Consider the following 17086-nt stretch of genomic DNA (forward strand, 5'->3'; position numbering starts at 1 on the left):
TTCCGGTGGCTTCACTGCCTGGTGGCAGTTTAGAACGTCATGATCTATCCAGTCATTATATAGATCAGTGGTCATAAGTCATGAGGTGACAACTTTGTTATTCGAATTCTCATCAGGCGCAAGCGCGAGGGATTTTCCACCAATGCTTTCAGCACTGCCTCTGGCGGTCTTCCACTTAGTCATAGAACCACAGTTACGTTCGTAACCAGCATTTTTACCTGTGGTATCGAAAATGCTATCAAATATTGATATATTTTCAAGATATTATATCGAAGTTAGAAACTCCAGTAGGCTATCGTGACAATACAACAAAGTTGGTTCCGATCTATCTGCTTGGTCATACGCATTTTCAGAATCAGACTTGGGCTCGAAATGGTGTGATAAAACCAATTACATTATTAACTGTTTGTGTTTACAATTGCTTTGGAAATCTTGGAAGCTTATTTTGAGTCGTGTAAGGTGTTTGGCCAATCACAACGCACTAGGTCAGCTGGCCAATCAGAACACTCTGGGCTTTTCGGAAGGAGGTTCTTTGTACAAACCAGAACTCAGTCAGCATGTTTCAGACATGTTTTTTTTTTTTTTTTTTACATAAAGCATGTTAACCCATTTGTTAGCACCTAGTAAACAAAATAATGACTTTTTGAAACAGCATGTGTACTATACATTAGTGGAATGTGGCACTGTTTGAAAGCAAATCTTTGTTTTATGCTGTCTGGTTTTAGATTTTCTTTGGGCCACATGAGATGTGGAATGTTTTGTAGTCTTGAAAACAACGAGATGGCATCACAGCGGGGCATTCTGGGACAGTAAGCAAGAGAGCAGATGAGAACTGAGAACCGCTGCATGTGGCCAGGTAAACAATGTCTTCCACTGTCTCTCCCTCTATAAATTCACTTTGTCTCATACCAAATTTGCCACTTCAGTTCACTTTACTCACCCCAGTCTCACCGGGCGATTTACTACTTGTTACTTTTTCCAGGGATTCTAGACTCTTTTGATTTCAGCTTTTTGTTCATGTGATTCCTTTCATTCCTTTCAGCCCTTCTCCTCCACCAACTTCAGCCTCTGTTCTGTTTGTCATTCTCTCTGCTGTATCTCAGGCACTTTATAGCTAAGAGAAATAGCCAGTAGCCTCATCAAAGGTGTTTCATTTTATTTCTATCAGCGGGAAAGCTAGGGATCGCTGTCCTTTGATTCCCATGTGTTAGAAGTACAATTACTCCTCATCTTAGGGCAACCGACCCAGACGCTTTGAGCCTCCAGAGTGGGAGATGCTAACGTTGAGCAGGTATGTGAATGAGTCTGCATGCAGTCATTTTTTACTACTCTTTCACCTTATGCCACATGGTACACCATGATTGAGGTGACTATGCTAACCGCAGGTGGTCTCAACCCAAACAGCCTGAATTGGATCTGAATTCTCCTGATAATGCGAATGTTCTTTTCACTTTTCACCCTTGCTCCAAGAAAGCAAACTATGCACCTTGGAATATTTGCCATCAGGCGTTCACCGAGGATCCTCCTTGTGGCAACAATTATGTGGAATATTCATTATACCAAGCCATACAAGTGAAAAGAAACATCATGCTAAAAAATAGCTGAATAAGCCTTTTGTCATAAACTAAATCATACTAATAATTTGTTCTATTATGAACAAACAATAGCATCGCTAGGCTTTCTTTAGGTGTGTAATGAAGTTAGATGTTATGGGAAGGAGGCGGGAACATTCCCAAGATTTTAATAAATTAAATAAACAAATACAAAAACGAAAGTAAAGACTGCAGTCCCTCACGGGCGACTGCCGCCACACATAATAAAACAAAACATCAAATAAAATAGTCCAGGCCTGGTCCTCTCTCGATCTTCACGATCGTCAGTCCTCCTTTCATGCTTCCGCTCCTCCGTGAGAGATACGAGACCGGTGCGTCGCGCAGGTGTCGCTCCTCAGCAATTCTCATCTATTCAGCCATTCTCTCACGGCCCTCGGCCTCGTCCTGCTCCCAGCAAGGTGCCTCTTGCCTCTTTAGCTCTGGGTAGCTGACCATCAGTATAATGTACTTCTGAAGCCACTGCAGTCCTCGTCATCCATTCACCCTTGTTTAAATAATTCAGACTGACATGTCATTCTGGCTGCTCTGGACTTTAATCTTAATGACATGAGAGGAATGTTAAGTGAAGCGAGGGGAGAGGGAAATGGAGATGATGAGTAAGACTAAAACAAAAAGATGGAAAACAGAATGGAGAGGAGTGGAATAGGATGGGAAAAACAGAATGGAAAGAAAGGCTTGGATGGAGATGAAAACATGCACAAGTTGTTTTGAAATCGGGTTCCCACCCCCCTCTGTAGAAATCGTAGAATCGTCACCACCTTTCGGCCCTCTAGCGACGGCCCTGTCCATACTGATCATGAAAATGCTGCTGACCTTTATCAACAGCACCACTAAACAACACAAGTTCATGGATGAATTTAATTTTTAAGCAAAGCAGACAATGTACATATTGTACATGATGACATTCAGACAATAAACAAATATTATAAAGCACAAAATGCTAATATAAATACTAATATTTAAATATTATTTCATTACAGAATTTTAGAGCAGTGTTTCCCAACCGGGGTGCCGTCTGACGATAGCAGGGGTGCCGTCTAAAAATCATTCAAACTTTTCTAAAATGCGTATAAAACATTTAATATATATGATAAATATCTGATGTCTGAAATAATAAATAAGACAGACACACATACATGCATAATAGCCTAATAATAATAAAAGAATCAAATTCCCTCCCCTCGACGACCTGTCAGCAGCACGTCAATGCCAATGTGCGTATGTGTGTTTTATCCTGAATTAATAGTGTGTGACGATGTGTGTGTAGTGCAAAAGAATATGGACAGATTTCTCAAAAGAATAGCTCCAGATGCTTTTGGACCAACAACTTCATCCTCATGTAGCAGTCCAGAACGGGCAGCTGAGAGCAGCAGCAAGAAGACGAGAAGACAGTACATCAACAATTACTGTCATATGGCTTCACCTTTATCAGAGATCCATCATGTCCTCTTCCTCTGTGTCTGGTATATGTGGGGACAAATTGTCGAATGAAGCAATGGTTCCTAGCAAACTGAAAAGGCATCTGACAAAAAATCACCCATCACTAGTAAGCAAGGATGCAGAATATTTTATTTGACTAAAAAGGCTACATGAAAACCGAGAGGAAGTTATGGTTAAGAGTGCAAAAGTGTCCAAGAAAGCATTGAAGGCTAGCTATCTTGTAGCTGAAATAGTAGCCAAGGGGGTGCGAAATGAATAAGCTCTGCAGGAATTGCAGGAGTTTCCCCTTAACGTACTTAAATCAAAATAATTTTTGTTCAAAGAAAATGTGTTCCTGTTTACAGATATATTTAAACCATGAGAGAGGATTTTTTAAAAAAAAAGTTTGCTCATTAGTTTGAGGAGTATCAGCAGTAAATGAGCGTAAAAGCTTTAGGGGCTTCTGACAATGACCCTGTGATCTTCAGCTCAGACCAGACAGCTTCTGATGAGTTTAACAAGGTCATTAACTAATTAGCCATCCACACTTTTTGCTACATCCAGCACCTCTCTGAGCCCCTTAGGGTCTGATTTAAATCTGTTAAGTACTGCCATGAGGGACTCTGGAGCAGTGTGCTTTGTGATGACCCGAGTTTAAATAACTATTTTTTAAAGAGCTACATGCTAGATATATTGAACAAGACAGGCGCACAGAGCGAAGCTTAACAAATGTTGCCTGCTGCCACTTCTAATATCAAACAAGTTGAGTGATTAAACATTCATTGCAAACAAACATACAAAAAACAAAACAAAAAAAACATTAGATCTTGGTTTAAGGAGAGATAAAGGCAGAGGTATAATGGATGGATAACGATTTTTTTCAAGTGCAGAACTGCATTTACTTCACATCTTCACATTTACTTCACCCTTCATCCTTACTCACTACTTTTTTGGAACATAAAAGAAGATATTTTGAGAAATGTCTATTTTTTTTTTGCTTCCTTTTTCTTAAATACAATAAAATTGAATAATAACTAAAACTGTTTGGTTACCACTATTTTTCTAAATATCTTCTCTTGTATTCTATAGAAGAAATAAAGTCATACAGGTCATGCGGGTGAATAAATGATAACAGAATTTTCAAGTGCCATTAATGTACAGTAGCTTCCTTAATACTGGCAGTCCCAACAACACTACGCTTGGAGTGCTTTGGGTATGAGAAAAGAACATTATAAATAAAATCTGTTATTATTATTATTATTATTATTATTATGAATGAATGAATGAATGAACTGCTGTTTTATGGAAAATAACTGCATGAATATTCTTCAGAATATCTTATTTTTTGTTCAAGAGGAGAAAGAAAATCATACGGGTTTGGAACAACATGAGTAAATGATGACCGCATTCTTGTTTTTTGATTGACCTGCCCCTTTAAGAAAGGTGTTTGTGTGAATGCACCTCCATGTGGGCTTCACTATCTCTGATTTATATGCTAATGCAATAGGATTTGACAGCAATATGAACAATCATATTTGAATAACCTGCTGTTCTCCCTGGAGTGTCTTGTTCTAATTTCGCATATTTTTTGGGGAAAAATGCAAGTAAGAGAAATACAGAGAGAGAGGGAAGCATATAATAGGGCTATTCCTTACAGATTATAGTGCTGCTCTTCACAAACCTGCTTCAATTACTGCAGAAGTAGCAAGCGTTTCTTCCCTTCTTACACACAAGAGACTTAAAGGGGTGGTATAATGCCCTTCTCACAAGATGTAAAATAAATATCTGATGTCCCCAGAGTGTGTATGTGAAGTTTTAGCTCAAAATACCCCACAGATATTTTTATATAGCATGTTAAAGTTGTCACTTTTTGAGGGTGAGCAAAAATGCACCTTTTTGTGTCTGTCCCTTTAAATGCAAATGAGCTGCTGCTCGCGGCACAGGGGGCAGAGCTTCAACAGCTTGTGTCATTTTACCTCACACAGACATACAGACATACACTTAAAATTTCAAAAACTTTTAGCCTTTTACGTTCAAACCGGAGTCAGATAATGTCAACGGAGTCAATGATGGAGAGACTCAAGAAGTGACAACATGTAGAATGCAACAGGACATTTCTGAATGGTTAGTTGATGAATTTATGTAGCCTATGTGTAGTTATCTTCTAGTCATTGATTAGCATATTCTGTTTTGATAATCTATAAATCGTGTTCAGGGGGCGGGGTTTATGTAAATCCTAGGGTTGGTTATGTCATGTTGTGAATATTGGAATGCTGTGTAGTCCCTTCCAGCCGTTTGTTGTAGTCCTCAAAAAGCTATTTCTTTAAAACCAAATATCTTCCTTTGCTTTGAACTTTGAGTGTTGTAACTTTTCAGATATTGTTTATGCTCAAACAACAACATTACACACTAACTAAAAAAAGTGAAATCATAATCAACCACCCCTTTAAAGATACACACACAAACATCTCGGTTACGTGTGTAACCCTCTTTCCCTGTGTAGGGAACGGAGACGTTCCGTCGTGACGACGAATGGGGTTTCGCTTAGAAAGCCTATCGACTTTGAGTATACAAAATGAGCCAATGGCAAAGAAATACCATGGGTCTACGGCATGGTGTAACTCCGCTCCACCTCATGGGTATAAAAAGAGGACGCTGGCAATATGCAGGTATGTTTCTTCGCTGAGGAGCCGAGACTGAACTCAGGCGGTCCCCGCGATACAGCGGAAGTGGCAGGAAGACGGAACGTCTCGAAAGGGAATGTTCCCTTTCGTTGTCACTACGAGTTACGTCGTGACGACGAATTGGGTTTCAGTCTAATCACGCCACCTTCACAGATGTCTTCCAGTGCCCTGCTGTAGAGACTTTAAGGATGAACCAAAATAGGGACCTAACCAAAATAACCTGTTCCCTAAGCAATGCCTTCACAGCCCAGCTAAACCTAAGCCACCAGCATGTCACCTACCTTCAGGAGGAGCTGACACGTGCCCAAAGCCGCATAGACAAGCTTGAAGTGAAAGTCCAGGATGACTCCAAGACCACCGAGTTCCTGAGAGAGCTGATGCACACTCAACACTGCAAAGACCAGCTCAAGGGTGAAGCTCAAGACAAACTCAAAGTGTCCGACGAAGCGGAGCAAGAAACAAAGACACAAGTTGACAAGCTCCAAGAAGCCCTTGCAGTCACTGAACGTGACAAACAAGAGTTAAAGACTGTCCAGAAACACCTGGTAAACCAACTCCAGTCTGCTGAACATCAGTTAGAGAAAGCCAAAGCTGACATTGAAAGTAAGAACTCTAAAATCACTGCTCTGAAAGACCACCTGGAAAGGTGCAGCGCTGAAATGGACCATCTGACCCAACAGCGAGACGACGCCAACGATGAGCTCTACGCAGTCAGAGATGAACTCCAGCACATTTTCCAACAGAAACCAGAGCCAAGAAGGGAGAGACCTCCCTCAGCATCACCCCTGCTGAGCAGAACAGAGTCCTCCATCCAAGAACTGGCATACAGTGAAAGAAGTGAATGGCCACAACCCAAAACGTCACCGGCCTTCACCACAGAACTGTTCACTGCCAACAAACGAAGAGAGCTCATCCAGGCAGACTCCAAAGCTGCACATGGGATGACCTTTAAAGATCTCAACCAGCTGGTTAAGAATATCACTCAGTTCAACCCGAACTCCACAGAGGGTCCCGACATCCAGGCCTACCTCCGAGATATCGACTTCCACCTAGAGGTGAGACCCCATATGACTGACAGAGACAGGTTATACCTCCTCAGATCCACATCCAGTCCAGAGGTACGAAGCTTTCTAGACTGACAACCTGCTAATGTCATGTCAAACTACCAGCTACTACGTGAGACACTGATTAAAGAATTCACAGGCCCAGAGTCAGAACACGGTGTGTTAATCGCCTTGGAAACCAAACAATGTCGACAAGAGACTCCCCAAGCCTACTACCACCGCTTTCGACAAGCTTACTTAGGTGCACATAGCAAACCTGAACTTGAAGAGGATGTGAACTTCAAAACCCTCTTCCTGAGAAACCTGCACCCTGGATTGAGTCATCATCTTGGCATCATGGCCTGCCCAGGCACAATGACAATTCAGCAGCTACGTGACCTGACCCACAAGGCCTACATCAAACAAAAGATGGCCTCAAAGAAAGGTTTGAAAACATCCACAGTGTTAAACTCCATCAGCCAAGACACAAGCCTTGCACTGGAAGACACCCAGTGGCATGACAACTCCACAGTCCTTCATAAGGAGCACAGAGGACGTTACTCCCATGCCGATGACAGCTACCACTCCAACCACATGGAAAAGTCATGGGACCCACCAGAAGGAAACAACTGGAATCAACGAGTGCATTCAAAAGCATTCTATGAGGGTAAGCGACAACGAAACCCACCTCCGCACCACTCAGCCAAACACCACACTGAGTGTGCCCAAGAACAGGACAGTCTCCCCTCAGAAGACATGGAGCAACTACTGAGGCAACTGCAAGTGTTAATCAAAGACAAGCTGAACACAGAAGACCAGTGATCACCTTGTACACCTTCCTGAGACGACCACCTGTTCTACAACAACCCAGAACAAAGTGGTCTCTCACAGTCAACCACTGACAAACACCCAGAGGTACCAGAAAACACCATCCTGGTTACCGATCACACCACAAGCTCCAAACTCAAGAACCATGTGTGTGCTACAGCAACGACAGTAAGCACAGAAGGTCAGAAATCTGTCACGACCAGAAGGCATCACAAGAGGAAGGCAACAAAGGAGACCACATTTTGCACTACAGCTTCACGCATCCATGCCAAACCACCTCCCAATGTCTGCCAGAGAACTTCCTGCCTTACTGGACTGACCCCCAGCAGATCACAGAAGATCCCTTTCCAAGGCAAAGATGCAACAAGCCCATCAAAGCTAAGCCATCAAGCAAAAGGGGGGAGCAAACAGACTGAGACAGATCTGACATACATGCAGTACATGCACTACACTACACTGTACCACTAACATACACCAGTTAAACACAGCTACCGTGAAAAACATTCAACAAACATGTTCTTCCCACAGGTAGACACGGAAATCGCAACACTGACTTAGCTATCCTTTCCATAGGAAACATGTAGCAATACACCCAACAAGTATAACCCTCTCATTACATTGTGACACCTGACACTGCACAACAGTAGCCATACAGGAGTCACTCAACTGCTTGGTTTTGTTTTACCTCTTCCTTTTCTTCTTCCTTTATTAGGTAAAATCCCTGTTACCCCATAAGGGTCAAGGTTACCATATAAGGATTGACGCACCACGCCTGACGAATGTTAGCCTAGAGAACTCCCTGCATCATTCGAATCAAAATGTGAAAGGTAAATTGGTCTAAACCTAGAACAATTTAGAAGAGAATAAAACAAACAAATCAAATTTAGTCACAAAGTTGATCAATCACAGTTTTAAAACAAACTAGAATAACGGTCCTAAAATTGAACTAAACTTTTTCCACATGATTGACTACATTGAGAGAGTGAACCTGTTTTAGGCCTAGATAATCTAATGCCCTGCACCAGTAAAGTGACCAGTCTTGGAGGTGGTTGCCGTGTTGTTTGCTGTGTGTGTTTGCTTCTTCTGTTTCTCCAGCGTTCAATGATGTCTTCTTCTCAACCCATCATCGATCGAAGGGGGGAATATGTAGAGACTTTAAGGATGAACCAAACACAAATTAATCTTTCTAATCTCTCATGGGATTCATTCAAATGTGATTCAGCATTTCGGATCTGAATACCACATTCCAAAGTCACAAGACTGGCTCCAAATTGTCTAGAAAACCCCCCAGAGAAGTCTTTTATGGCCCCGCAGGCATCAGAGATAAGCCTAAACAGGAAGAACGTTGTCACTGTTTCATCCTTAAGCAAGACAAAGCTGCTCAGAAATGGTGAAACGAGGCCTGACCGCCAAGGGGCCTGACCACCTTTGACCTCCCTCAGCATCACCACTGCTGAGCAGGACAGCGATGTAAGACAGACCACGCTTCCATGGAACGTGAGAGACTTACACAGACTTTACATATCAAACCCATTAAAACTCACGCAGAACAATGCTCCGTGGACTTAATCAAACATCATAATTCTTGTTGTTCCTACAATTCATGTTTGTATTATGCGTAGATCACATATAAATCATGTAATTGTGATATAACTGTGTGTATGGATGAAAGGGTATCGTGCTTCCAATCAAAAGAATCGTATGCCCTTAATTCAAAAGGTGGCTTGTTTGAAATCTGTGTAAAATGTTTTGTATGATTATAATAATCTATAATGTTTAAACTGGGGTCTCTTGTTTCTCTGCTAAGTGCTGGAACCCAAGCAGATCCCAGATAACGATAAGTAGGAACGATCCACCTCCTAAAATGATGCCATTGTCTCATTGGTCAGAATTCTCCAAAAGAGGTTGGATTAACGTTTAAGTTAAAGACCCGAACAAAGGAGTTAGAGTTGTTGAAAAAGAAATTCGGTTCAGAGAGCAGTTCGGGGTTGCCGTTCGGTTTTGAGTTCGGTTCGGTGTTGAACTAAGTTTGCGCCTCTCTCTAGCAACAGCAAGAGAGTGTTCCTGTTCGTGCTTCTCTCTGAAAACACCAAAGAGCGTGTTCGCACGCTTATACATCGACCAGACCAAATTAGACCAGCAGACAAATAAACAAATCAAGATCGGGGTTGAAACAGCTCATTCAAGCCATCTAACTCGTCTTACTTTCATTTCTTCCTTTATTTTCCTTTTTCATAAAAGTCTCGGTTCAACGTTAAGTTGCTGCGAAGTTCGTTTAAACGTCTCTCCTGCAACGCGCTTCGAACTGTAAAGACTCTTATTCGCCTGCCAATTACACGTGACCGGCTGTTCAGAAACTTCCATCCAGGCACTTCAAAGACAACCAGCCACACGGACCCGGTCGGGAAACCCCTTTGACGAAGCACCGCAAAAAGGGAACTCCCTAAGCAACGCAAAGACAAGCAAGTAGCAGCTACTCCAGACTCTTAACTGAACTGGTGCTTTAAATGTAAATTGAATAACCTGTCTAAGAAACGAAGGTTTAAATTAATGCTTGGTGGTTCGTTCAGGTCATGTCTTACCAAGTGCATCTCACTCTGAAAACTCACTCTTTCTCTCTCCTCCTCTGCGCCTTGTATGAATTTGTGTGTGTGATTGTGTTTAGACCTTAGTTATGTGTTTAGAATAGTTAATAAAGTCGTCAATATATTTGAAAAGATATTTGCCTTGTGTTGTGCTTGCACATTTAATGTCTTGTACTGTCGATCTAAAGTTACCTTGCTAATACATAGTGTTTCACTATAGATTGGATATTCATATCTGTTGCCAAGGTTATAATTACGGCCCGTTCAAATGAACTCTAAACGAGTCATTTGCTCGGTTCCATAGTGATTCGGTCAAGATTCATTGCAAATCGATGAATCATTCCTTTTGAGCTAAATTGGCCTTCCGGCCCCCCTTAAATACATTTTATGTATATTATTATTGTGTGATTCGTTACACTGCGTAAGTCTCAACTCCCTGTCGTGAGACTAGCATGGAAAAAGAACTCCTACTTAACACAGGAATACCAAGGTACACTGCGCAGGCACCTAGCCAACGCGCAGGCAATAGACACTGGCGTCGACGTCAGCAGTGCTGGAGGAACTCAGGGCTTGTCGTGGAAGCTCATCTGAGGAAATATCGCACGTATCTAGTCCGTGGAGTGGAATGGCGAGCAAGCCACCTGAGCGGGTCCTAGTACTGGCTGGTTGAAGCGAGTACACGAGAGGACACAGGCTCTGCTCGGAGATTGTAGAATCTGGCGAATGTGTTAGGTGTCGCCCAGCCTGCAGCTCTGCAGATGTCTGTTAGCGAGGCGCCATGCGCTAGAGCCCAAGAGGAAGCCACACTCCGGGTGGAGTGGGCTGTCACACCAAGGGGGCATGGTCGACCATGCTGCTGGTAAGCCAAAGCAATGGCGTCCACTATCCAGTGAGACAAGCTTTTCTTGGAGAGAGCCTTTCCCTTCAGCTTCCCACCATAACAGACAAAGAGCTCGTCTGAGGTCCTGAAACAATGCGTTCTGTCTGCATAGGCGCGGAGAGCACGTACTGGACAGAGCAGTGCCAATGCTGGGTCTGCCTCCTCCAGGGCCAGCGCTTGCAGGTTCACCACCTGGTCCCGAAAGGGAGTGGTGGGAACCTTGGGCACATTTCCAGGCCGGGGTCTCAGGATCACGTGAAAGTCGGCCAGCCCGAACTCAAGGCACGCTTCATCAATGGAGAATGCGTGCAGGTCCCCTACCCTCTTGATGGAGGCCAATGCAACCAGAAGCGCAGTCTTCATAGATAGGAAGTTAAGCTCCACTGATTGCAAAGGCTCAAATGGAGCACTCTGCAGGGCAGTTAGAACCACTGAGAGGTCCCAAGAGGGAACGAGAGGAGGGCAAGGAGGATTTAGTCTTTCCCACGGACTTACCTCCAACTGTGTCATTATGTGCGGCAATAGCGGCGACATACACTTTCAGGGTGGAGGGAGACAGCCTTTGCTCCAACCCATCTTGCAGGAAGGCAAGCACGACACTGATCAGGCATCTCCGGCGGTCTTCTCGGTGAGAAGAGCACCAGTTGACGAAGAGGTTCCACTTCAACGCATAGACATGTCTCGTGGACGATGCCTGGTGGTAGGGTACTCAAACCTACCTCGTCCTGTCCAGGAGCCACACGTGGAGGTTCCATAGGGTGCCCCGTCCCTGAGAAAGTAGATCCGAAAGCAAACCGCAGGAACGGTCTGTGTCGAGGGGGAATGGAGACATGGAAGTAGGCGTCCTTCAGGTCGATCGCTGCAAACCAATCCTGGGGCCGCACACACTCGAAGATGCGTTTGGCCGTGAGCATTTTGAACGGCAGGCTGTGAAGGGAGCGGTTCAGGATGCGGAGGTCCAGGATTGGCCGTAACCCACCGGATTTCTTCGGAACAATGAAGTAGGGGCTGTAGAACCCGGACCTCATTTCGGCTGGAGGGACAGTCTTGATCGCACCCTTCGCCAGTAGGGTAGCAACCTCTGCTCTCATGAGAGGGGCATTGCCACCGACCATAGTAGAGCGGACTCCCCTGAAGCGGGGAGGAGACCGTGCGAACTGAATCGCATAGCCGAGCCTGATGGTTCGTGCGACCCAGCGGGACAGGTTGGGAAGCTCTAGCCAGGCTCCCAAGTACTGTGCCAGCGGGGTCATGCGATCCACAGACGTCCCCTCGGTGGTGCAGCGAAGCGGAATGACCGGCCCGGACGTGGACGGCATAGCGGCCCGGTGTGGGGGCACGGTCATAAACCGCCCCCTGACAGAGGAGGCCAGGGAAGGACCAGCGTTCCGCGGGGGCCTGCTCTGCCAGGGGTCTGGCGACAGAGGGGGATGAGAGTGGTACGGTCCAGGGACGGCACACACTGTCATCCGAGAACTCTGGGTCAGAGGGGGACGAGAGTGGTGAGGCCCGTGGGCGGTGCCCACTGCCGTCCGAGAACTCTGTGTGCTCAGGGATGGGGATATCAGTTCTTTCTTTAACCACATTAGGGTGCTGCCCACCCGAGGGTGAGCAGCGGGGAGTGGAGAACAAAAGATTCTCCCCTGGCCCTCCACCGGGGGAAGGAGTGGCCCTGCTACCACCTCCTGCAAAGAACTGATGCCCATCCCTGAGCTGCCCGTCTCAGGAGCACCGCTTGGCCTGGCGTTTAGCGGGGCGTGGGGCTGGAGAGGGCGGTGGCGCAGGAGGGCCCATGGCGGCGAACAGACTGAGGGTTCTGCGCCAGCGGCTGGGTGGAGGCAGCAGCGGGCCGCCGGGGCAGAATATGTTTTATCGCCTCTGTTTGTTTCTGGGCGGCTAAGAACTGTTGGGCGAAGTCCTCAACCGCACCGCTGAAGAGGCCGGCCTGGGATATGGGGGTGTCGAGCAGCCGAGACCACTCGGCATCCCGCATATCAGCCAGGTTCAGCCACAGGTGTCACTCCTGGACCACCGCAGTGGACATCACCATACCCTGGGAGCGTGCGGTCACCTTCGTCGCCCAGAGAGCGAGGTCGGTGGCGGCGCACAGCTCATCAAAGAGCCCTGGGTCTGTCCTACCCTCGTGCATCTCCCTGAGAATCTGGGCCTGGTAGACCTGCCGAGTGGCCATGGCATGCAGAGAGGCGGCTGCCTGTCCTGCGGCTCTATAGGATTTCGCCATCAGGGTAGATGAAAACCTACAGGCTTTGGACGGGTGTTTAGGACGCACTCTGAGGACACAGCTGCATCGCAACAGAGCGTTCAACCGGAGGGACCCCAGTGTACCTATGGACAGCGGCCCCATCTAGGGGAGGAAAGGCGGAGGAGATCAACGAGCCATCGCGGGAAGACATGGGAGTCCTCCAGAATTTCGAGATCTCCTCATGCACGTCCAGGAAGAAAGGTGTTGGGGTTGGACGCCGACGGGGATCGACGGCCGCACCCAAAAAACAATCGTCCATCCGCGAGCGCTCGGGACAGGGTGGAGGGTTCCACTCTGACCAGATGCTCACGGCTGCCCGGGAAAGCATGGCAGTCATCTCAGTGTGATCAATGCCCAAACACGCAGAATAGCGATCGTGCCCATCAGAGTCAGAGATGAATCTACCGCAACCATAAGTGCACAGGGGAGGCATCTTTAAAAAGACGTGCCGCGTGCAAAGCTCTTTTGTGAGAGGAAAACTCTGCGGATGTTGAAGCGCCCAGGGAGAAACGCACTCACTGGCAGACCACTGCACAGATCAGCAGGTAGTATGCACTCGCTGGAGAACGCCGTCACACCAACACCAGAGAGTCGCTCGTCTCGTAGCTAACAGTCGATCAGAGATGGAGTGTGGAGTGAAGAAAAACTCTTGGCTCTGAAGCGAAAACATACCTGCATATTGCCGGCGTCCTCCTTTTATACCCACGAGGTGGGGCGGAGTTGCGCCATGCAAATTCTGCAGACCCATAGCATTTCTTTGCCATTGGCTCGTTTTGTATACTCGAAGTCGATAGGCTTTCTAAGCGAAACCCCATTCGTCATCACGACGGAACTCGTAGTGACAACAAAAGGGAACCTTTTATTGGAATCTTATTCCAGGACGATGGTGTAAAAAGAATAGTAATATTGCGAGATTAAAAACAAAAAACAAAACAAAAAAAAGAACACAAGGTAGGAGAGCCATTTTCTTACTCACAGAACAGCAAGAGCTGATCACCCAGCTCTCAAAATGAAAGCCTTCAACTCATAGTTGTGAGACTAGGGTAACCAGAAATCTTGCTGTTCTTTATTGTTCTTTGTATTGTTCTTTGCTCTCATGGCTGGTGTGTTGTGCAGCTGAATGTTTGGGTTATTGAGTGAATGCTCCAGTAAAGTGATAAAACACCTTAATTTATCATGAATTTAGAAATAAATTGAAGATAGATTGAAGAAAAGGATGGGTTTGTAATGGAGAGAGCAAAACTGTCCGTCTTGGTTACTTTCCATTTAGCAGACACATTTCATCCAGAGAGACTTATGCTAAACTAATTGTGTGCAAAGTCTCCCTGAAGGAACAAGAGATTAAGTGTCTTGCTCAAGGGCACAGTGATAATTGGACTGGACTCTGACCGCTTCCTTCGTCACTTTTACTTAGGATTGAAGCAGCATACTTTAGAGATCAGATCCTCAAAGAAATATTCTAGGTAATTTCCAAGTTATTGCCCATGCAATACATTTGTGCCATGCTGTCAGTTACAACAGAAAATATTTTGAATTTTCCCTCATTTATTTAAACGGCTTGATAGATAGTCAAATGTTTTAGAATTCAACCATAAGATGTTAAATATGGTGTTATGAGGGTATTCAGGTCTACTAAATTGAATTATATATATTTTTAATCATTTTTATTTTTATTGCTATTTTTTATAATTATTTTAAAATGGCAAGGTTTCACAAGTTTAATAATTTATAATAATAATTGTATTAATTATTAATTATTGTATTAATTATTAATGAATTAAACTAAAAACGAATTAAATGAAAATATATCACATATAAAGGAAAGACATTTTTGCTCAGTGCACATAACTCAAAATGAAAAACACTGTCACAATCTCCATTCACCAGTCCAGTCATCAGCACACTATGTTTCCCAGAATCCCTCCTGGCTCACACTCAACAATTACCAAACATGTCTTCGATTACCCTCATCAGCACCTCTCTATATAAGCTAGCACCAAGCACACATGCCAAGCCAGGCCTGTCTGGTCTGGTCATTCTTAACCTGAACCACTTCTTCCCGACCAGTCTTCCCCCATCCCTGAAACAGATAAGGACTGTCATTCAACCACTTTCATCAGACAACTTATCCTTTCACTCAGTTACTCACAACGCTTGTTCTCTGCATACCGGCAAAAAAATCTCCTGTTTGGATATTACCTGTGTGTTGCATTCTTCTGTTCCATGACAAACACAACCAATGCAACTCGTGCAAATGATCACTTTGTTCAAACAGCCCCAAATTTGCGAGCATGTTTGCAACATTTGTGTTTGCATATGTGCATAATTCCTTGAAACAGGTGCTAAAACAGCATGAAAACTAACAATGGGGCTGCAATTCAATCTTATTCAATTGACAGCATGTCTCAAATACCTTTCCTGCATATCTTAATTTCCACAAATGTCTTCACAAATAAGTGTCTAAAAAAGAGAGATTATGTGCAGCAGAGCTTTAACTGCTTTACGTGTGTGTTCCATATGAGCACACCGTCAGAAAACCTGTCAGGATAAACAACCACCTGTGCAACAGCGTGACGACTCCCCACAGAAAGAACTCAAACACATGCCAGATCAAAGGGACGGCATTGGACACGCATTGATCATTTGTGAAGAGAAGTTTGGCTTTCATAAGGGTAAGTACATTTATACAGTATTTTCATTTTTGTGTGAACTATCAATTTAATGTATCTCAGTCTGAACAATCAGATAATTTTGCAGTATGTAGTACAAAGATTGGTAACCCAGCTGGTGCACGCAAAGGCATTACTTGCACCAGTGTATCGGCAACAACAATTCCTTTTTCAACAAGGCTGTTTACAAATTTTTTATCTTTTAGAAACACCACCACCACCTTGTTCATTCTGGAGGCCGATGTTATGTTTTCGTGCCCTACAATCTCGCCCATTGCTAAAAGTACGTCTTCTACGGTAAATGCTTGATAGATAACCCCGGCATTCCCTCACCTGAGAGAGACGCCATAGCCTTAATCAAAATAATTAATCACACCAGGTTTTTTCTTAAACTATATAATACACCAAAAATGTGATAAAATAACAGGAGGTGGTAAATACCTTCCATGCCTACAGAACTGACTTATAAAAAATGTCAGATTCACGCGGTCATCATTCTGGAGCTCCATTAAGAAAAATTGTTTGTCCAATCCCATACCTCTGACCCACCTGAGAAGAAGCTGTCTTTAGCCATGAGGCATCCGTGTGATTCAACAGTCTCTGAGCTGCTTGTAACCGGAAAGCCATAATTCTGGATCTGATATCAATCAATCCTTGACCTCCCTCTTGAACCGGAAGGTATAAAGCAGCACCACGTATCCAGTGTTGTCCAGACCAAAAAAAATTCACAAGTTGCCTTTGAATTTCCTCAATAAGTCCATGTAGCTGTATCAGTTGTTTTATGCCACAGAGTAGAAGCAATACTTTTGTTTTTGCCCCCATTTTTCATGAGCTGAACTCAAAGATCTAAGACATTTTCTATGTACACAAAAGGCCTATTTCTCTCAAATATTCTTCACAAATCTGTCTAAATCTGTTTTAGTGAGCAATTCTCTTTTGCCAAGATCATCCATCCCCCTCACAGGTGTGGCATGTTCAGTGTAGGATTGCCAAAACCTGCCAATACCAGCCAATACCTCTGTTTTCTATTGAAGCACTGTGTTACATTTACATTTAGTCATTTAGCAGATGCTTTTATCCAAAGCGACTTACAACTGAGGAC

Source organism: Rhinichthys klamathensis, unplaced genomic scaffold (genome assembly GCF_029890125.1).
Source record: "Rhinichthys klamathensis goyatoka isolate OS25496 unplaced genomic scaffold, OSU_Roscu_1.1 h1tg000133l_1, whole genome shotgun sequence".
Classification (NCBI taxonomy): domain Eukaryota; kingdom Metazoa; phylum Chordata; class Actinopteri; order Cypriniformes; family Leuciscidae; genus Rhinichthys; species Rhinichthys klamathensis.